The 23,455-nt window shown below is 33.6% G+C and overlaps 1 long non-coding RNA gene across 1 annotated transcript; it reads right to left on the bottom strand.

The window, feature by feature from the left end:
• Positions 1-3,265: 3,265 nt before the first annotated feature.
• LOC115290461 lies at positions 3,266-22,509 on the bottom strand. Its single transcript, XR_003908109.1, has 3 exons — positions 22,449-22,509; positions 4,944-5,023; positions 3,266-3,461 (listed from the first exon to the last, which is right to left on the bottom strand). It is a non-coding gene; the product is annotated as an uncharacterized LOC115290461 (long non-coding RNA).
• Between the last annotated feature and the right edge of the window lie 946 nt (positions 22,510-23,455).

The following is a 23,455-nucleotide window of genomic DNA, read 5'->3' as shown; positions in this document are numbered from 1 at the left end:
GTATTTATTTGTAGTTTCATTTGAAATAGTTGAAACCTAAAAATTAAATAAAACTTTTTTCCTACGCATAGAGATATTCTGCCGTATTATCTCTATCATCCTTGTGTTGATCTTTCAATGTTAGGCCTTTGATACACATATGGAGTCCACCTTACATAAAGTATAGAAATCTAGTGGTGACAATTTTTCTATATATATGCTGTACTAATGAATTTAAATGAAAATTGAAGAGGCCAACATTAAACTTATCTTGAAATTATTTAAAAAACATGTTTTTGGTCTGAATTGGCCTGTCAATATTTCCATTATTGTCTTCCTTGTGTGTCCCTAGTTGTTGGAATCCTTCTCCATCTCTAAAGATGAAGCAGTCAATTTCTCAAACCACTTTCTTGAATCACAACAAAAGCATGCTAATTCAATGCCAGTGCAAAAACTATCACTTAGAATAAATAACCATTTAAGCAAATTGAAGCTTTATTTTTCATTATTTTAAGTAAAAGAAAAATTATGTGAATAAATCTAATAGAAAATGCTATTATTTTGAATGTTTCAGTCCACTATTATCCATTTGATAAATTGTCTTTTAAAAACACTAACTAAAAATGTGCTTCCTGTAGATCTGCAATTTACTTTTTTTTCATACAGTGATACATGAAAATAGAGAAATTAAATAATCGAAATGAAGAGTAATTCAGTTTAAAATTAAGGAATAACTCCGTGATGGGTTGGGAAGTTAAACAAACCTGTGGAACAAGAGGAGCTTTGGAAACTCCATTCGTGCAGCGGAAACGGGGTATTTATTCTTCAAAGAATGAATCCTAAGTTTGTCATCCTCAGGGTGTGGGAATTTCTGCCAATTTTATTTCTATTTTATCTTTAGCACCTGGACTAGAATTGTGTACATAAAAGGTGCTCAATAAATATGATGACTAATTAAAGAAACCTGTAGTGTCATGGACAGCTGGACTGATGTTTGCATCTTTAAAACTCTGTAATTTGATTTCTACACAAATTCTATGCTTTTAATTTTTAAAATTTTTAATGTTTATTTTTGAGAGAGAGAGCAAGGGGAGGGAGGGCAGAGAAAGAGAGGGAGACAAAAAATCCAAAACAGTTCCTGATGCAAGGCTCAAACCCAGGAACCACTAGATCATGACCTGAGCCAAAGTCAGAGCCTTAACTCATTGAGCCACCCAGGCACTCCAGCTTCTATATAATTTCTACACACAAAATCTAAAGGGATGACAGTTGGGACACTCAGCAGGATGGGTAAAAACAGTATGTGATGGAAGTCTAAGGGTCTTGGTGAAGGTAAATGAGATTGACTTTTTGATTAGCAAAGAAAAGTTTATGAATAAAAAAGAAGTATACTGACAGTTGGAAAGAGGAAATAAGAGGAGGAATTATGCAGGGAGATCATTTGTTGATTGTGGCAAACTAGGCTCTACGAAAACAATTTTTTTCTAATATCACTTAGTAACCTTGATAAAACTCAAGACACTGTCTGAAGCAAAATTATAGTCTTAAAAGTCTAGTTGTTTCTCTATATGAAAAGATGAGTAAAACTATATGAATATATGTAATACATATCCACATAAAATATGCAACATGTACATAAGTAGTCATTCAGTAAGTATCCATGACATAAAACTAACTAGTAAAACACATGAATTATTTAACATCATCTTATTAACATTTCAGAGCATATACAATTTCCTTGGGAGGAAAAGATTAAATATAATTTCTTTCCTCAAAAAGATGACAGCCTTAGTGTATACCAAAATGTCATTACATGATCTATTATAAATAGCATCTATACATCAGAACAGAGTTTAAGCCAAAACTAGATCTCACTGAGTTTGAAATCTAAGCAGGAAAACAATATACAACTTTGAAAATTAAATGTATTACTTAAAAAAAAAAGGAATCATTAAATCTCAGTTAAAATTTAACTAGCCAAATGTTTTTTCATCCCTTTTTGATACGAAAAATACAAAATATGTTTATTCATTTTTTAAAATACATAATATAGTTAAGGTAGGAAGAAAGCGTTAATCAGCATTTCAGCTTTCTTATTCTTTATCTGGATCTGCCTTTCCCATAGTTCTGTTCTTTTATTAACAGTCAATTCTCTGATCAAGATTGTGACTTTAAACTAACAAGAGCCAATTGTATGAATAATTCAACAAAGTATGTCCATACAAACAAGCACACAGACAACAATGAACATGGATGAAGACTCACAGGCAGATGATGGGGACTACTAGTTTTAATCACTGTTCTAAGATCTGTTTCACTTGAACCACTACAAAGTTTATATGGAATATAATAATTACTGATTTTACCATATTTATAAATTTAAAAATAAAACATTTAAATTGTACCTAAGCATTCATAACAAATATGAAGTAACTATTTCTCATCCTTTTTTGTATTTTTGTCTGATATTTCATTGTGTTCTCAGAAATGTGCTCTTAATTATCTCTAACAGCTTTTGAAATGTCAAATCATTGTTTTAATGGGTTAACAATAAACATTCCTCTGAATACAAACTAGATTAAAATTATGGTATGCTATGTACCTTTGCTCCAGCATCCTCTTTTCACTAGGGAAATATCTAAGATCCATTATGAGTAATCCAGTCCTTTTATAGATTTAACACACACAGATTTAGCTGCTGTAAGAATACAATCTCATGACGTAAAATTCCTCTCTTCATTAATACATCCATTGAATAAGTAGAATCAAATACCTATGAAGAGCACTGGATGAGAGTGCAAAGGAATGTAACAGATACTAATATGATTTATGAAATTTATAGTCTTGGGAGGGAGAGATTTATGCTAAGCAAATAATTATAAAAAATGTACATTACAAATGTTTGTAACTAAGTGCCACAAAGAGGAATTTAAAAAAAAAAAAGGAACATTTTGTTTTAAAGATAATAGGCGAAGTGCATGGTTAGGGCTAGAGAATCAAGGGAAAACAAGTCTGATACTTAAACAGATAATCATGGCTGAATAAGGGTTTTAGTCAAATCAAGAGTATTCCAGACAGGACAGAATGCCTGTTAAAGCCACTAATAAACAAATAAATAAATAAAAGCTTGGCATTTGCTGAAAGGAGATCCACATGTGATGTAACCAAAAAGTGTGACCAATTTAGTGACCAACTCAACAAGCACATACTGTAAAACTGCATTAAATGCAGTAAGTTATATTAAGTCTATTCAGACTGCCATAACAAAATACTACAGACAAGGGGGTTTAAATCACAGAAACTTTTCTCTTTTTTTCACATTTCAGGAGGCTGGAAGTCCAAGATCAAGATATTATTAAGGTTTGGTTTCTCCGTAGGCCTCTCTGCTTAGCTTGAGACAGTTCTTCCTCCTGTGTCTTCACATGGTCTCTTTTTTGTCCTCAGTCATCCCTGGTGTCACTGTTGTGTTCAGACTTCCTCTTCTGATAAGGACACCAATCAGATTGCATTAGGACCCACTCTCGGCCTCATTTCAACTTAATCACCTATTGTAAGTCCCCATCTCCGAATACAGTCACATTGTGAGGTACTGGGGTTTAGGGCTTTACCATATGAATTTTGGGAAGACATGATTTCGTCTATAATACAAAAATATTTTTATATGTGGCATTAAACTAAGCAAAATATGTTAGAATAATTTCAGAATCCTACTCTCTCCCCCACTTTTTTTCTCAAATACACAAGTTAAGGAAAAAGCAAAATATGGAAAATAAAATGTAGTAGCCATAAAAAATAACAGAAAAACAGAACATGTTAATCATCAACTGCATAAGGATGTACCCTGAAATTAATGAAATCGGCAAAACCACTGTTTTCAGTGAAAACAGGGTGATGGTGGGTTAAGGGCTGAAATGAGTTTACATACACAAAATAGAGGCAAGCCTTTTAATAAATCTGCTTGATGCCACAAAACATTTTTTCTTTTGAAGTCAGGGCTTTTATTCATAATTGTGAGAACAAAAAAAGTATCTGAAATAACCTATAGGTCATTCTGTATAGTCTATAGAACACTAGATATTCCTTAATGCAAGGGTCTGAAGTGACAAATGCACGTATAAAAAAATAAAATAACACACAGGTATTACCATTTTGATTAAATACACATAAAAACATAATATTCAAACTAAGTAATTTCCAAAAATGAAAACTTAATTTTGGTATCATCAGAACAACTCCCAATACTGACAAATTTTGCCTGAGAAGTTTCTTTTAACATAGCTTAATTTTATCTCAGACTCAGTTTATAATGATTAGTTAAATATAAAAAATGTAGAGGAATAACGAGATTAAGAATTTCAGTGGGACAAAATCAAGCTTAATATTAAGTGAAATTCATCAAGCAGTACACTGATAGTAAACATAAAATTTATTCATTAAATTTAATCTTTGAGCCTGCTGCTATGATGGATAACAGAGGGTATCAAATGAAATATAAAAGTAATATCCATGTTGTCAAATCTCATAGTTTACTAGAAAAATCTAATAACTGGAGAACAATTAAAGAATAAAACTATGAAAAATTTACTGACATTAAATATAAAAAGGTTACCAGAAAAAGAACCTCCTTTTTTCAATCTATCTTTTCCCCCTTTTGTTTCTTCTCTCCTTCATTTACTTCCTTCTAAAGTCACTCGTCTACTAGCACATGAGAAGCATCATGGTAGAGACTCAGAGTAAAATCTGACCCATATACAACATCCGTTCTCAAAAACTTACATCATAATAGGGAGTCATCACAGCAATCTTTATCTCTACAGTAACTATCCCTCTTGTAATTAATATTTAGTTTTCTTAATATCCTCAACTGGCAAAAAGTTCACATTCTAAATTAAAATGTATTTTATAATAAACAGTGAAAATGTTGAGAGAGGTTACTGTCAAGGAGAATGACTGATTTAACATACCTTTCTTACCAGGAAGAATCAGGATAACAATATATTCTGAGTATATGTCCCAGGAATAGAACTTTGAAGTTTGAGACATTCTAGGTGAAAAAGAGAAGGGAGGGTTCTATTTACATCAATATTTAGAACTAGATAATCAGGAAACAAACATGCTCAACATTAAAAGATGTGTAATTTTAAATGTATTTCTAAAATAGTAGGTGATAGAAAACATATATGTGAGCAAACAAAATAGGAAAGGAAATACAACAGTAGAACAGGAAAAATAAAGTACTCACACTATGATAATGCTAACTTCATGGGGTGACTATATTATCTGGGTACCCGAAGGAGTTGAGTTTACAGCACACACACAAAAAAAATGGGCATCACTTTGGGCCCATATAGAGTGAGAATTGAACATGGCACTCTTACATGAAAGTGTAACAGCAAAGCTACATTGAAGCTCTACAACTTCAGTGACTAGCTGGATTAAGAAAATACATTTCTTACTAACACAGCAAGAAACAAGCCAGATCTGTCTCTAGTTCTAAGACCCCGCATAACAAGTTTTATATTGTATTCATAACAAGACAGAAAACTTCCTTTATTTTTGAGGTTCACCTGTTTGTTCTCTGGACTTTCTAATAAATCTCAGACTGAAATATTAACCTAAAACACTACATTGGATCACACCATATGGGTAACTGACAGAAATAAGCCCAAAGCCACTGTGAATTCTTTTATGAAAAGAACTGAATGAAACAAAAAGTAAAACTTACAGAAATAAAAATTATATTTAAAATGTTTTACATATGCATATTTTTAAATGTGGGAAGATAGAGTTGACACACTTTTCCTTATCTCGCTAATTATATATGGTCACATTACATATAAAACCAATATAAAAATACTCTGAAAGGTAGAGAAAAAGAAGGCAGTCTACTAGGGACATTACGATTTGGGGAATGACAAGTGATAAATTCCCTGGGGTTTTCATTTGCCTTATATATCCTAAGCTCGGAGCTTAAGAAGCCACAACTTCTCAATTCCAATAGTTATAAATAATAAAAGGTCCAACAAAAGTCTTCTCTCTCTATTGAAAAGACCAGAGAAAGAGCAGCCTAGAAGGACAGTAATTGTTTTGGTAACAACCATTCCAGTACAGCCAAACACAGCCACAGAAAACTGTTGCCCCAGCCCACTCCCCTACACATACCAGTAAACACAAGACCTCGTTCTCCACGCTGTGACTAGATACCCAAACCCTCTGGCATCCTCGTCCGAGAATAGCCTGAATAGGGACCAGAATTTTTCCTTCCACCTATATACTGTGACAAGACCTCAAGGAGAACGTGGAGTTGCACCCTCGTCCAGCAGGAAAGACACTGCCTCCAGTCCGTGCCGCAATGGTGCCAGACGAGGTCTAGTGCTGAGGCAACTAGGCTTCTACCACTGCCCAACTAGAAGAGACCCACAAAGACCACACTCACTGAGAGTGGAGACTACGCGGGGAGCTGAGACTTCTGGCCTTGCTCAGCAGTGACAGGAGCCCTGCTCTCCTGGGTGTCAACAGGACAAGTGATTGGAAGCAGGACTTCTATGAAAGGGAGGAGGTAACGCCTCGCCTCCTCATTTTCACTTTCCTGCTGGAGAGGTGTCAGAAAAAATATAATAAATAGAAGTGCTCATCTTTTTCTGACGAAAACACAATTATTTGTAGGGTCTCACAGGGCCTCTGGGGTCCATATAACTTGCTTTGAGAACCTCCGTTAGAGACAATGGAAACGTTTCACTTGTTTTTTTGTTGGTAATGTAGTAGGGGTAGCAACCTTATACTTAACAAATAATTAATGAATGGATTATTGAAAAGATTTTAAAAATACATATGTAGGCAAAAATTAAGAAAACAAAAATAGTAATTTTTCATCTTGTAGTTACATTTCTAACAAATTGTTACTTATAAAGGACAATTTAAAAAAAGGAAGTGAAGCAACACAGGTTATTAACTTTTTTTTACTAATAAGATCATCACACGCTACATGAGTATGAATTAAAAAGAGGGTGTGAGCTACCAATGCCTATAGTTCACCAGCATTACAGTTCAATACAGCTCTGCCTCAACGAGTACTAACGTACCGCATCAAGATGATCCAACATGAGACAGGTGCTTAAGGAGAGATAAAGTAAGCCATCTGTTTTCATTAGCATAAAAATTCATATACTAAACAGGAAATTTAGGGAGAAATCAATTTTACAAAATAGTCATTTCCTCAGTGTTCAACTTGATGCCATACAAAATACCACAGACATGGTGCCTTAAAACAACAGACATTTATTTCCCAGTCCTGAAGGCTGGGACCGTCAAGATGAAGGTCGTACTGGAGGATTTGGTTCCCGGTGAAAACCTGTTTCCTGGCTTGCAGATGTCTGCGCTTTCTTCTGCTATGTTCCCACATGGCAAAAAGAGCTTTCTCTTCCTCTTGTAACAGCCTTTTTTAAAACCTGGGAACTCTGTTCCCACAAAGCTGAAGAATAGAACCAAGGAACAAGGTTAAGAGCAGCACAGGTACCAACTTTATTAGGGAGAAAATGAAATGAAAGACTCCCGCTCCCCGGGAGGGGATCCTTACGGAGGAGGCTGCCAAGGTGTCCTGCAGGGAAGACTTCTATGGGTTACAGTGGGGGTACATTTTCAGGGGAGCTGCTGTGTAGCTGCTAAACCAAGAGGGGGTCTGGGGCAGTCTGTTCCAGGCAGCGGGCGTTTCAGAACGTCCAGTACTTTCAGCTCTGTTGTAAGTAAGGGGCCACCTATCCCTAGCTGTCCAAGACTAGCCTGTCTCTGGTCTCACTCCTCTTACAAAGATACTAATACCATGGGGGCCGCACCATCATGAATTCCTCTAAGCCTAATTACCTCACAAATATCCCACCTCCAAACACTATTCCACTGCGGTTCACACTTGTTTTAACGCATGAATTCTGAGGAAACACAACCATTAAATCCATCCACAACACTCAGAAAACACATGTAAGAAATAGAATATAAGGGTATAATTACAAAACAGTTAACATCACTTGGAAGAGAACATAACTAATAAAAGAAAAATCTATTTCACTTGTTTACCTGAAGCTTTCTGCTGATTTGAAATATAAGTAATTATGTTATTCCTATTTTCTAGTAGAATATATCACAATATGTTCATGAACATTAAAATACCAGGGCTTAAGTTGTGTGTTTCAGCATTTTGTTTTCCTTTTGTCTCTTACAGTTTCCTTTTTGTTAGCTTAATGATTTTAAATAATTGGTTTGCTTAATTATTTGTTTGCTTTTCTTAATTATTTTAATAAATATATGCAATTGTACTATATAATTATAATTTCAGATATATCTAATTTTCATAGAAAGTCTTCCTTAATTCTCTGCATTTAATTTATACTCTCATTATTTACTTTTAGTGTATTAAGTCTTGCTTTATACTTCAGTTTGTACATTTTAATCTGCTTATATCTTGCAAAGTTTATGGTACAGTTTTTCCTGTGTACAATTTTCAAATTAATCAACCTGAGATTATGAAAATTCCTGACCCCACTATGGTAACAATATCAGTATTTTCACTAAATTAGTAAATGTTCAGAATCCCAGGATAATAGAACTAGCCTTAATGCATATGATTTTGGATCTAATTAACACAACTGACATCCCATGTTGGTATTTTCACTTTAATTAAATTAAAATCTGCCTACTCCTATATGAAGAAATCCAAAAGATATAGCATGACAAACATAAAATGTGTCTTAAAAGTACACTGAGTAGTATTTATCTTGGGGACTTCTGAAACAGAGAGTGTATAAGATACTAATTTTTAAGGAACTGTGTGATTTCTATTCCTACTCATTGTATTAGAGAAGATCAACATACACATCTTCCTTTTGTTTTTGAAATTTCTCATTCTTAACAGATAAAACTGTCAATACAACTTAATAGATTCAATTTTCCATCTATATCCTCAGTATTCATACTAGAAAGGATACTCTCGTTTTCAAATATAAAAAACTCATTCATGTAACTTATTGAATTTTCATGTTTTGATTATTCAAAAAAATATTTGAATATCCTTTCAACACTACTCTAATTAGAACTTCTCTAATTCAGAACTCCACTTTGTTCTTCTATAATATATTTCTACACCTAGTTTCTTTGGTTTTTCTCTTATCATACTGCTCTGCAATTGTTTTTGTCTTTCTCTTGTATTATAATTTCCTTGAGGAAGAACCAAGTTACTATGAATGAATTCTTCACAAATGTAAATAGTCTTATATATATGGACACTGAAGGTAAAGATGAAAATTAGGTGAAACCCTCATGCAAAAACAATGTGGAAAATGGAGGCTGGGAGTATAATAAGGAATCAAATGAATGACAACAACAAAAAAGGAAACTGTCTAATCATCATTTGCTTCTAGTCTAATGATGCTAAAAGAACTTGCATATGCAATTTTCACTTAGAGGACACTTTAGATGTTTGGTTGAGGAACCCATTCAAATTAAGATGCACAGAGATTCTGCTAAAATGGCAAAATGAGCATAACTATACTTCCTCTAGAACTGAATATTACCAGAACAGCACAAAAATGAGACAGAACTATTAAGCAGTTAGAAAAAGTAGAATGAACATGGATAAAAATAATCAATTTACCACAGAAATATACAGAAACAAGCTGATTTACTGTGAAGTATTAATATCAGAAATTAGGGTGAGATCACTGAACATAAAAGATATTTTTTCTACGATTCTAAGAAACAGACAGATGGTTAACTAGATTTATTGTGGGGATCATTTCATAATGTATAAAAATATCAAATCACTATAATGTACATATGAAACAAACAGGATATTGCATATCAATTATATTTCAATTTGAAAGATTTAAAAGTTTAAAATACATAAAAATAAAAATGACATTTTGTACATTTCACAGGAACTCTCTGGATTCCCAAGAATAGTTCACAAATACATGCAGGAGAATAATGAATCAGGGTTTCTAATAGATTGCTACAACTAAAAAATAAATAAAGCATTTATTTCTTCACAGCCCATTCCTGTTTCTCTATAATTGGGAAACCACTTATCTCACCCAGGTAAAAGATTAGAAGCTAATTTTGAAGAAGAAAAATGCGGCACCTGGGTGGCTCAGCCTGTTGAGTGTTGGACTCTTGATTTCTGTTCAGGTCATTATCCCAGGGGCACGGGATCAAGTCCCCATTGGGCTCTGTGCTGAGTGTGAAGTCTGCTTAAGATTCTCTCTCTCAGTCACCCTCCCCTGTGCAGGCGCTCTCTCTCTCTCTCTCTTAAAAAAACAAACAAACAAATAAAACAAAACAAAAAACAAACAAGAAGAAGAAACTAATTCTTCAGAGGGTGAATGAATCAGAGGGACTCAGAACAGGTAGATCCAAAGCAAAGCTGAGAGCATTTTCTGGAGAGTGGAATTAAGTGAAATTCTAGATAGTCAATGTTGAATTCTTTCAGTTATCTTTAAATGCTAGGATTCTGAAAAGTTCTGAGAACTGTTTACGTGTATGTGTATGTGTGTCTATGCAGAGGGAGAGAGTATTTCATATTAAATATAAATGAGAATTTATCCTGAAGTATGTCCAAAGGTGCATCTGTGTAGCTACCTGGTTACATGGTATTATTTGTAGTTGCTTAATATATCCAAAATTCAACTGTGACAACCTATATTTGCTTTAATGCTTCCTTTGTTCAGTAAGATTCTGACATTAAAATACACATAGGGCTATGTTTTGCAATGTAAGGTTGATTATCCTTGTAAATTCATCTTTAAAATGCAGATATAGCTCTGGTAGCTCTGAGTAGAAATGAGATTGTCTCCTACTAAAATCACCTGAGGATGAAATTAAACATATTCTAACTGGGCTATACCCAAGGGAGGTCTTTGAAAAGTCTGTTTGTAGAGGAAATGTACGAATTGCTTTTCTTACCTCCTGAGGTGATCCATGATGACGAACCTTATTGAAGAAATAAGTGCTTTATAGCTTCCCCAGAGTCGAGGAAGTACCAAAAAATATATAATAAATAAATAAATAAATTAAATAGGCCTCCAAAAAGATTTCAAACGAGAAGAGTTTCTCCAATAAACAGTTTTTCAATAATTATAAGTCATCAACTCTTAATAGGGGAGCATGCTTTCTACAGAAGGGTTTGTCTTATTTCTGTAAATTTACTTTTTCAATTATTTTTAAATCTTGGAAGAGATTTTCTAACCTATATAGGTTTGGCCATTAATACCAAATTGTTAAATAAAAATAACTATGACAAATTAAAGGTAAAAGTTAATCATCAAAGTCAATAATATGGTTATTTACAGTAAGACACTGAAATAAAAATAAAATAAAAATAAAAATAACCTAAAATATAATATTATAATGCTCATGACATAGATTTTAAAATTTTGTTTGAGTACTCAATATACCCAAAGGAATGTGTTTTCCTCTACATAATTCATACAAGTGAAGGGCTGGGTGTATTATTTCATACTAGTTAGTATACAATCATAAGAGAAATCATGAATAGTGTTAACTAAACATTCTTTAGTAAACTGAAGCTCTGTTGCTTTATCCTATTTCATCTGAATATTAACTATATATATTATATTATTAATAATATATTTTTGCTTAAGTATATGAATATTGGGAGCATAAGTAATATTAATAGATTAAAATTTAATGGAAAAACCTGATCAACATCTAATGGTTATACCCATATACAATATTTTGAATTACAAACTTTAATATAATTGGCTATAAAATATCTCAAATGAAAAGTTACAAAATATATACATAAGTGTGTTATAATTTCAAAAAGCCAAAACATGTTAAAATTTATGAAATTCAATTTCTGCATATTGTTCCAATTAAATCAAATGCAATTAATAAATATGGTATCATTTCCATGTAGGCCCAAGGCAAAAAAAAGCATTGGAAGGAGCCAAGAATAACAAATAGACTTAACTAGTTTTTGTAAACTTCCTGAAAGATTAAACCTGATAATTGAATCAGGTCTAAAAACAAACAAACAAACAAACAAAAATTTTCAAAAACTAGTAGACCACAATAAATGATGAGTAAGGAAAGTACTGTTGCAACTTCATTTGAATTTCACAGACAGTATCTCTTATAAGAATTCAGTGTGTGAGCAATATATAATGAGGCAATTATAATGAGGATATGGTAAGTTGCTGTATAGATAGTGTATGAAGATCACACAAAGCAGGCGACGGGAAAAAAAGGCAGTACATTTAATGTGGTAGTTATCATCAAGAATGTCCAATGAATGGTAGGGTTGAGGAGGGGAAATTGGAGGAAGGTCATCAAAAGATACAAACTTCCAGTTAAGAGGCATCTGGCTGGCTCAGTCAATACAGCATGCTACTCTTGATCTTGGGGTTGTGAATTCAAGTACCACATTGGGGGTAGAATTTACTTTAAAAAAATTAAAAATATTTGTTTTAAAAAGGAGGTACAAATGATGGAAAATAATTGCATATGTTAAAAAAATAAATAAATAAATAGAAAAAAAGGAGGTACAAACTTCCAGTTTTATAAGATAAATAAATAGAAAAAAAAAAAAGGAGGTACAAACTTCCAGTTTTATAAGATAAATAATGTTGGGACTTAATGTATAATATGATGACTAATGCTAACTCCTGAGTGACAAACAGGAAGTTATTAAGAGAATAAATCCTAAGAGTTCCCATTACAAAGATAAATTGTTTCTTTTTCTTCTTTTTTTTCATTCTTTCCCTTTTATTGTACCTATATGAGATGACGGAGGTGAGCTGATCATTTTTGGCAATCATTGTAGCAATTATTTCACAATACATGTAAATCAAAACATGTTGTGTGTCTCAAACTTATACAATGATGAATGTCAATTATTTATCAATAAAACTGGAAAAAATAAAGCAAAGATTTTGAAATGTCCAGTGATAACAAGCTCAAGGATTTCTTGACAGCCAGAGGAATTCTGCATTAAACAGTGTCTAGGTATAAAGAAATAACACACCTTTCAGTATATTTTCATCATTACAAGCACCATATAATGTCCATGACGGCAGAGACTTTTGTCTTTTTTCACTGCTCTACCACTAGTATCAACAAAAGTATCAAGAACCAAATGCATACTAAACACAGTATGTACTGAAAGAATGAATGGTATAAACTACAAACATTAGCCACATCAACAGAAAGTAGTTGAGACTAATACAAGAATCTTACAATTCAAGACTAGAACCCAATGTCTGGAAAGATTTGGGAAATGGTGTAGGAAGTATGGAACAAGAGTGCCTGTGAAAGGTTTAAACAAGATTGCCACCTGACTCCTAGAGCTGAGAGTTCAAGTTCATCATGAAGTTAGCTGAAAGGTTGATTTTGCAGTTGATTATCAGAGATACTTATAATAGTTTAATTAGAATTAAAAAGCTCAAATTCAGTTCAAGACCCTATAATAGCTAAACAAATGCTTCAGGAGAAATCTCACAATACATGACCTTGAGTGACATCATATATTTTCTTAATAGCTTTCATCAGCTTTCCAAAGGGGCACTTGATGTCTTTTGTTGGTAAAGACCAGCAACTTACTTTCCCCTTAACAATATAATAGTGTTATTCAGACTTGGGATTCAGAGTTCTGGCTAAACTCATAAAGGTGAGGCCAAATTTAGGTACTGATGAATAGTGGAGGACTTGGGTTTTCTGAGGTAAACAAAAATTATTTTCCAACTAGATAAAATTATGTGAGAAAAGTAAACATGTTGGAAAGTATAAGGCATACTAACTATAAGAAATTAATGTACCTACCATATAAGCAGAGAGAAAGCAGTCATAAAGTTTTAAATAATTCAATGGACTTCTAAGCCCCAGAATTCAGCAAAATCCTATTTTCCTATTTCCTTGAGATAGTCACTATTAGGTGCTGGGTGAGCTACAAGAGATTTAGGGAAATAAGAAGCACTATCACCCACATACCTCCCCACAGCATATGTGTCTATAGGGAAAAAACTGAAGTAATTCTAAATATCTACAGTTTTATTTAAAAGGCTTTTTTTACAAAAACGGTAAATATGTTTGGCTCTTTGGACCATAAGGGCTCTGTTACGACTACTTGGCTCTGCTATTTTAATAAAAGAGTGAATATAGACAATATTTTAAAAATACGCATTAATTAATAAAAATAGGCATTAAATAAAGGCAAAAAATAGGCATTAATAAAAATAGGCATTAAAAAATAGGCATTATAAAAGAGTGAATATAGACAATATTTTAAAAATAGGCATTAATTAATAAAAATAGGCATTAAAGGCAAAAATAGGCATTAATAAAAATAGGCATTAAAAAATAGGCATTATATTAAGTGTTCTTATCACACATATACAAAAGACAATAATAATGAAGGAGGCAGAAGGGAACATTGGGAGGTGATGAATATGTCTATGCCCTTGATAATGGTGATGGTTTCACATGCATACCTAATCCCCAAATTCATCAAGTTGTGTACAGTAAATATGTATAACTTTTTACATATCACTCACACCCCAATATTGTGTTTTAACAAGTAACATTAAAAAAATAGGTGTGTTTCAATAAAACTTTAGTATAAGTTTTTGGCTGGATTTCACCCATGGACCAGTTAGTCTATCTCACATCTGTATGAGTATTTCCAAATGGACTGAATATTCCTTAAATAGTTCTTAGTTATTTCATGAAGGAAAACACCATTATTAATGATAAAGGAGAGTTTCAATTAGATTATAGGCTGAAACAAGTCTAAAAATTGAGATTTGCCTAATAAAAAAAACAGGAGAAAATACTCAGGTCATGAGAAGAATTAACAAAAGTGTGGTGATAGAGATTAAACCACAAAGTTTCTCCAGTTGAAAAAAGGGGAAAAAAAAAAACCAAAAAACTTTTGATGAGAAGCAAATGAAGTAAGAGCTGGTGTTGAGTATTTTCTTTATTATCTATTCTAAGTAATAAAATATGTCATCTCTGCCATGGGTTTCTGGAACTTTAACAGTAACAATGTTTTTTAAAGAGTTTTTTTCTCCCTTTTCTCAATGGCATTTCCTACTAAAACTAAAACCTAGCTGTCAGTGGACAATTGTGATCTAAATTTGAAGACCTTCTGCCTTAGTCGTGGAGAATGTTCTAGTGAACACTCATGAGCCATCATAGCATCAATTATTCATTTTCTTCTCAGGCCCTAATCTGTAATTCTCCCTTTTACAGCAACAGGAAGAGGATAAAAGGTCCACCATCCGAAGGACAGACTGGCGTTTGTTGGGCCCAGGTATCAGAGGAGAACTAGCCAGAATACAAGGCACTCACAGGAGATCTGCACAGAGCAGAACCACAGCAGTTCAATCACAGCAGGGAAAGGTCACTCTCCAGAGCAATAAATAACTAGCAACAGTGTGATTTTTGGAGGAAGCAACCTTTTCTAATACAACTGAGACAGTGCTCATCCTCATAGTAAAGTCAACTGCAGAGAAGAGATAAAACAAGTTTTTGCCAACAGTAAGTTATCTGCAACAAGACACTGGCATCAACAAAGCCTCGTGCCCTATGTTAGGAATCTCATGAGGTACATAAAGAACAGAAGCAGAATGAATGGATGAAAAAGATGGTCTGGAGCAAACCAAAAGGAGACATTGTTCTTAATCACATGAGACATGATTTTCACAAGACCTTGACCAAGACAGCCTGAAGATTTCCCTGAGCTTGACTAAATTTAGATAGGCTTCTTCCTGACTCCAGGCCCTGACCTCTCTTTTCTTAGATGATTTTCTTTAGCAAACTTGTAGTTGTAAATTCTTTCTCTGGTCCTCTGAGAAATAAATCCTTTTAAAAACCTCCTGCCAGTTTTCTAACCCAAGAATGTCTTTCTCAAGGACCTGGGAGTCATTTCTTTGAAATGTAAACATGAAGGAAGACACGGCCTCTTTCTCCCAATCTTCAGTGAGCACCTGTCCCCAAATTATAAAATACCTCCTGTGATGAAAAGACAAGAAAGTTTACATTCCTTCAGGTAAAGCCAATTAGCAAAATCAGATGTCTTATGATTTCCACACCCCATTTCTTAAAAACTCCCCCACTGTCTTTGTTTCAACAAAGCTTAGTTTGGCCTGTGTCTGGTCTCTATTCTACATCACAAAAGACTCACATAAAATCTTCCATAACTTTGAGTTTGGTTCAATTTGCTTTCATGGTCCTTGTAAAAAGGAAGCAAAAAGAAATCCCAAAAGTCCTCTCTCTTTTGTGTAATTATGATAATTAAAACAGGAAAAGCTTATTTTACTTCATTTTTAATATTTTAATGGTTATTTTGAGAGAGAACATGTGCAGTGTGAGAGTGAGAGAGAACAAATGAGCAGGGGAGGGGCAGAGAGAGGAGGAGAGAGAATATGTCAAGCAGACTCCAGACTGTCAGTGCAGAGACCAACGCTAAGCTTGATTCCACAAATCGTGAGATCATGACCTGAGCCAAAATCAAGAATTGAACACTCAACCAACTGAGCCACCCAGGCACCCTGAAATGATAATTCCTAGAGTCTAACTGATGTCTAATTTCTGCAATGTTTCCTTATTTATCTGAATTGCCATGGAAATTGTTAGCTTCATTGCCTCAGGGAGAGTCAGTCCTGATTGACCTGATGCAGGATTCACCTGAAACTATCTTTTTCCCCCCTCAAACTCTGGATTATCTAAAATGTTTATAGTAAGAGCCAAGGGTTGTGGGGGGGGGGGGGTAGTGTATTTATTTGAGATGAGAGGCATAAACAGAGAAAGAAGGGAAGGTTAAGATTCCCCCACTTTAGGTAGGAAATGAAGTTCTGGGGCCCAGTAAGGAGTGATGAGTAGACCTGGAGTATTTTAATGTACTCCAGGAAAGTGATAGGACCTGGAATGCAGTGGGCAAATGGAGGCCCCAATTTATTTTTGAACCTTTTTAAAAGTTTATTTATTTATTTATGTTGACAGAGACAGAGACAGTGTTGAGTGGGGAAGAGGCAGCCAGAGAGGGAGAGAGAGAATCCCAAGCAGGCTATGAACTGCGAGCACAGAGCCCATTGCGGGGACCCAAACCCATGAAACAGTGAGATCATGACCTGAGCCGAAACCAAGAGCCAGATACTTAACTGACTAAGCCACCCAGGCGCCCCTGGAAGCCCCAATTTAAAACAAACAAACAAACAAAAAATACAAGAAAGTTTTTCATTCAAGCACACACAGTCATGCCAAATAATCCTATGACAACAGCTTAGCACAGAAACAAGAAAGCAGAGCTTAGCACAGAAACAAGAAAGCAGACATCCTCTAGGCACTATGTGACCTTGAGCAACACACATTCTCATTATCAAAATGTGCACCAGAAATCAAGGATACCAATTTCCTTTTTTGCCCTAATATTCTTCTCCCACGGATCTTCTACAGTTCAAGAGAAAAGGAAGAATCCCCAGTATCTAAGGCTTCATTTCTCATATTCCTGGTTGAATAGTGTTTAGGTTTAGATTCAACTTGACTTACATAATATGAAATAAAGTGACATTTCTGCAAAACTCAGTTTGTGAATCAGGTTTATAATTCCTATAATGATAATAGTTTCAATATATTAATATTTTTATTTTAGGATATTTCACATGCATTAATATAGTTAACTTGTACCAAGTAGTTGTATAGATTTTATATTACATAGATTTTGCAGAAAATGAAGATGAGGATTAGACAATTAATTAACATAAACTATGGTACAGAATGGTGCTTAATCTATGAATGGTTGTAATTTCATCTTATAGGCTTAGTCTTTCATAATTACCATTTTAATTATTTTTATTAAAATTACCAAAACAAGACCACAACTAAGAATTTATGTATGTACCTCTATTTTTATTTACAAGAGAATTTGAAGCAGTATGTCAGGTGTCCTTATAAAATTAATTATAGTTAATCTAATATATAGGGTTAATGGGGTGTCCCCCAACATAGGCACATAGTGGGGAGACACACACACACACACACACACACATGCACACACACCTCTTATTAGATTTGTGCCTCTAGATGGGATAGCATCCATTACACCAAGAAAAGAGGCTCACAGCAAAAAGATAGGCAAAAGAGCTTTTTATTTTCCAAAATATGTCACAAACACTCTTCCCCAGGTGTAACATTAATTAATAAAGAAAGGAAGGAAGAAAAGAGGAGGAAGGAAGGGAGGAAGAGAGATGAGAGAGAGAGAAAGGGAGGGAGGGAGGAAAAAAGGAAGGGAATAAGGGAAAAGTTCACTATAAAATAAGTTGTGTCCTTCCTTCCCCCTTTCCACCTCTCTTCTGCCAGGCTAAAGAAAAATAAAGAAAAACAAAAGAATCAGAAACCAGGGTGAGCATGGACCATGCTATTATGTGTCTTCAGCTGCTGTGGCATAAAAGGATAAGAATGTATGAGGATGTGCTCTGTGGTTAAACAGATCAGCTTCAGAAAGCCTCTTTATTTTGGGGAGTCCCAAGTAAGCCACAGCATGCAGCCAGAGATGGGCCCACGTGGCAGTAGTGAGACAGAACACACTACTTGCAGAATTAAAGGGTGCCTCAATGTCCGCCTCAGAGGACATGGCATGGGCTGGGTGGATCTCAGATCAGAAATCATCCTTAAACCATGATGCTCGAGTTCAAAAAGGAGATGTCACCCTAACAAATGACTGTAATTTACAGCTATATTCTACAAAAGTCCCTAAGTGACAAGGTTAAACCTTAATTAGCAAGATTGTGTTTTCTACCCAGAATGTCCAACAAACATGAGGGGTTAAAACTAGATTATCCAGAGGCAAGTTTCCCAGAAAATAAGCTAATAGCATCCTGCGAAAATTGCGCCAATAAAAAAGTTGGATGTGAAAAAGAGTTATAATATGCTAAAAATATACATTACCCTTCTGAAACTATAGCCAATTAATTAAAATTAAAAAGGGGACGGGGAGATCCCTCTCTAGCATTTCACTAAATGAAATTCATTAAGATATTCATGTGAGAAACATTTACTACAAATAATTCACCTGATTGATACACATGCTCTTACTTAAACACAGTCTTTCAGAAACTATTTTATTTGCATTTTTTCTGGGCATCAGAATATGAAAAAAAGAGAAAGAAAAAGAAAAGAAGTGGTCCCTAAAATAATATTATTAAAATAGTTTTATTACGTAACTGCCCAAGTTATTGTTTTAAAATAAAATAAAATGAAGTCAATGTATAAAAGCATAATTTCTGAACTCAATGTATAAAAGTAGCATAATTTCCAGAATATATTCTTACATTTTTCAAACCCTCAAAGATATTTTCCTCTAATAGTATCATTCTAGGCAATTATAAATATGATAATATGTTTGCATGTATGAATGTGTCCCTGCAGAAAAAATTGTTATCATTAATACTTAACTTTAAAAATATGTTGGAAGCCTGGTGAAAAGAAAACAAAATTGTCTTGATTTTTCTTTTAAGTTTTCATTTAAATTCCAGTCAGTTAATGTACAGTGTAATATTAATTTTTTGATCAACTTAACTTGCAGTAAGTTTTAATACAGATAGTCACCAATTCCTATAGTTCGACTTAGGATTTTTCAACTTTACAATGTTTCAAAAGCAATATGCATTCAATAGAACCTATACTTCAAATTTTGAATTTTGCTCTTTCCTGGGCTACTGATACACCATACAATCCCCTCTCGTGATGCTGGGCAGTGGCAGGGAACCAGAGCTCCCAGTCGGCCACCTATCATGAGGGTAACCGATTGGTACAAGCGTTCTGTGCCCATATAGCCATTCTGTTTTTGACTTCCAGTGCAGTATTCAATAATTATATGAGATAGTCAACAGTTTATTATACAATAGGGTTTGTGTTAGATGATTTTGCCCAGCTGTAGGCTAATGTAAGTGTTACTGAACATGTTCAAGGTAGACTAGGCTAAACTGTAATGTTCAGTAGAATAGGTATATTAATTGCATTCTGGGGTGCACTGGTTGGCTCAGTCAGCGGAGCATGCAACTTCTGACCTCAGAGTTGTAAGTCTGAGCCCTAAGTTTGGGGGCAGAGTTTATTTAACAACAACAAAAAATAATGCATTTTTGACTGGTGATATTTTCAATTTACAGTGGACTTATTGGGATATAACTGCATTATACACTGAGGAAGATCTATATATTGAAAAGAATTTTGCTCTGAATGTTCAGTTCAGATCAGATTTACTCTATTAGGTAACAGAAATCGACAAAGGCCATAGAAATCAATCTCATATGCAAAAACACTTCACTATTATACAAGGTAAGAGTATGACCATCACTTTCTGCATATAATTACTATATAATATAATAAACACAATGTATTAACTAGACTATATTTAATTTTAGGAAAATGTGAAGATATGTGCACTTCCTATAAAATGAAAATATAAATTAAATTCAAAAAGGGCAGCAATTTTGAATTAAATCCAATCTACTCATTTGATGATTCAGAGAAGGAAACCAAGGGACTTAAAGGTAAATTTTATCAAAACAAGTTTATGAGGCCAGCATTACCTTTAGAGCAAAATCAAACAAGATTGTATGACAAAATAAAACTACAGATCTCTCATGAATTCGATGCAAAAACCTCAACAACATTTTAGCAATTGAGTTCAACAATATATCAAAAGAAAAGCACAACATGACTAGGTTGGATTTATTTCAGATATACATGATTCATTATGAAAAGCAATAAATGTAATTTACAATATCAATATCCATTAATTATAAATATCTTTAGAATACTAGAATAAAGTGGATACTTTCTCTATATTATAAAGAGCATCTACAAACAACCTATAGTTAGCACCATGCACACTGTAAAATACAGTGATTCTAGTTTTAGGCATGTATCTTAGAAAAATATAAACTTATTTTTGGACAGAAATTGGACATGGAATCATAGAAATAAAAATCTAATCTGTGGTTGTCAGGGGTAAGGATGGGAGTCAGGACCGGCAAAAGGGCAGGAAGAAATTTGGAGGGAAATGATAGAAATGTTCTAGAACTAGACTCTAATGAGGGTTCCACAATTGTATAAATTTGGTAAAAATCATCAAACTGTCCATCTATTTTTTTTAATGTTTATTTATTTTTGAAACAGAGAGAGAGACAGAGCACAAGCAGGGGAGGAGCAAAGAGGGAGCCACTGAATCCTAAGTAGGTTCCAGGCTCTGAGCTGTCAGCACAGAGCCTGACGTGGGGCTTGAACCCATGAACTGTGAGATCATAACCTAAGTGGAAGTCAGATGTTTAACTGACTGAGCCACCCAGGTACTCCAAAATCTAAGTAAATATTATACCCAGATCAGTTTTCTGGCTTTGATAAGTGTAGTATCATTAGCAAGACACTACCACTAAGAGAGGCTGAGTAAAGGGTGCACAGCGTCTCCTTTAAAAATCTTCACATCTTCCTATGAATCTAAAATTCTTTGCAATAAAGTGTTTTTTAAAAAAACTCATTTTAGGTAAGAAAATAAAATGTAGACTTTAAAATATTTGTTTTTACAAATATTTAAGTTGTTTGAACAACTTAAAATACATATTAAAAACATACTTTAGATTATGAAAGAATAAAATAGCATTCCATCTACAACTATGTCAGTATTTTTAAAGATTTCTAAACTGATTAAAGCCTCACAAATATAACAAGCATGAATAGAAAGATTATTTTTTCAGACAATGGGCTTCACTACAGATCTTGACTTCCAATTTTTCATTAGAAAAATTTACTTTGCATTAGAATGGAATTTCTTCAGAAATGATAAAGGATTATAATTTCAGAGAGAGCATGTCCTATGGTGTGTATGTGGATAGTGGGAAATGTATGAATGCAGAACTGGTATAACTCAAAACATAATGCCAAGTTGCAAAGATAAACATTTTTCAGAAATCCCTCTAATGAAATCATATGTGTAGAAAATATATGCATTCATATTTTTCATTGGCTTTCTTATGTCACAAAAGAGACTGCTTAGAGCTAACCCAGTGACTAAAATAGTTTATTCTTTTTAAAGAATAAATATCACATGCATTACTGCAAGATATTTTTCCTTTTTATGCTGCCAGTAAACATATTTTTCTTCATTTTGCTTTGGCAGCACCAAGTAAAAAGTAATAATTTTTCATAAAATATTTCAATTAAACAAACTCTATCTCCAAAGAATATACAAAGAGTAAGCTGATAATTTTAGATTAAGTACCAAGATAACTCTTAACATATGTGTATATGTTCACTTAAAAATTCCCTTTTGTCCTAAAAGTACAAGTAGTTTGTCTACGTTGCTCTAACTTCTTAAGCACAATTGCAAGTTTTAATTACATATTTGTAATGATATAATGTAATTTGTAATGTCCATACACAAATGAATAGACAAGTGGTGAAAATACCTGAAGAATGTACCAAAATGTATCTAATGGAGAGAAAGACACTACTGTTTCCATAGTAACAGGAGGTTTGACTGGTTGCTCTAGCACCATGGAAACTGAAGAATAAAGAATATAGAATAGACAGAAAACAAACTTCTAAATTAAAAGATTCATATTGATAAACAAATTTGGCATCTAACTGTGAAGAGCCACACTTTCCTAATTCTATTTGGACCAGGACTCTGTTTATTCCTATACAGTTTGGCTTAGGTAAACTAGAGAGGGCTATTGTCTCCATTTTTATAAGGAATGATGCCCTACTTCCTTGTTAAAATATGCTTGGCTAGTCTTTCTGAAGATTGCAAGGATTAAGTAAACTGGGATAATATATGAGAAAGTGCTCTATAAATTGTAGTTAGACAAATCCATCATTGTCATTTTTCCAAATCTTGATAATAAAAGTCTGCCACTTCTTTTGTTAGTAACACCACCAATTCTTTTATGTGTCTTCGCATAAAAACAGATTATTTTGTTCATCACATTTTGCACAGAAAGCTTATTTCTTTAAATTTATCCCCAAATACTTAAGTCTAGATTTCTCGTTTTACATGAAAAAAACTATAAATTAATACAGCTTACATGATTAATATATGAAAGAACACAGTGAGCTTTTGACCTGTGACCAATTTTCTTGCAGTAGAAAAAGTTAATTGAATCTGATGATCCAGCACCATAATATATAATTCTTAGCTTTTAACTTAAAGATCTGATCTAATGGAATATGTCTGAAGTTTCTTCACATCATAATTAAATTTAAATAAGAAAACAATGTTTTGGCCAGGGCATTATGTCTCTAATTTTAGAAAATTCCTCTAAATAGTGTTTCATTATACGTTTTGTTCCATCATATGGAAAGCATAAAAAATTTTATGTGTGTCTGAGTGACATAGCTAAATGTTACTTCTTTCTATGGTCATTTTGCTTTCCATGTTGATGTCAAGAAGTCTGAGTTAATTTTCTCAAAACAA

The sequence above is a fragment of the Suricata suricatta genome, chromosome 4, assembly GCF_006229205.1.
Source record: "Suricata suricatta isolate VVHF042 chromosome 4, meerkat_22Aug2017_6uvM2_HiC, whole genome shotgun sequence".
NCBI classification, from domain to species: Eukaryota; Metazoa; Chordata; class Mammalia; order Carnivora; family Herpestidae; genus Suricata; species Suricata suricatta.
Note: the sequence above shows the minus strand (reverse complement) of the source record. Positions and strands in the feature narration are given on the sequence as shown.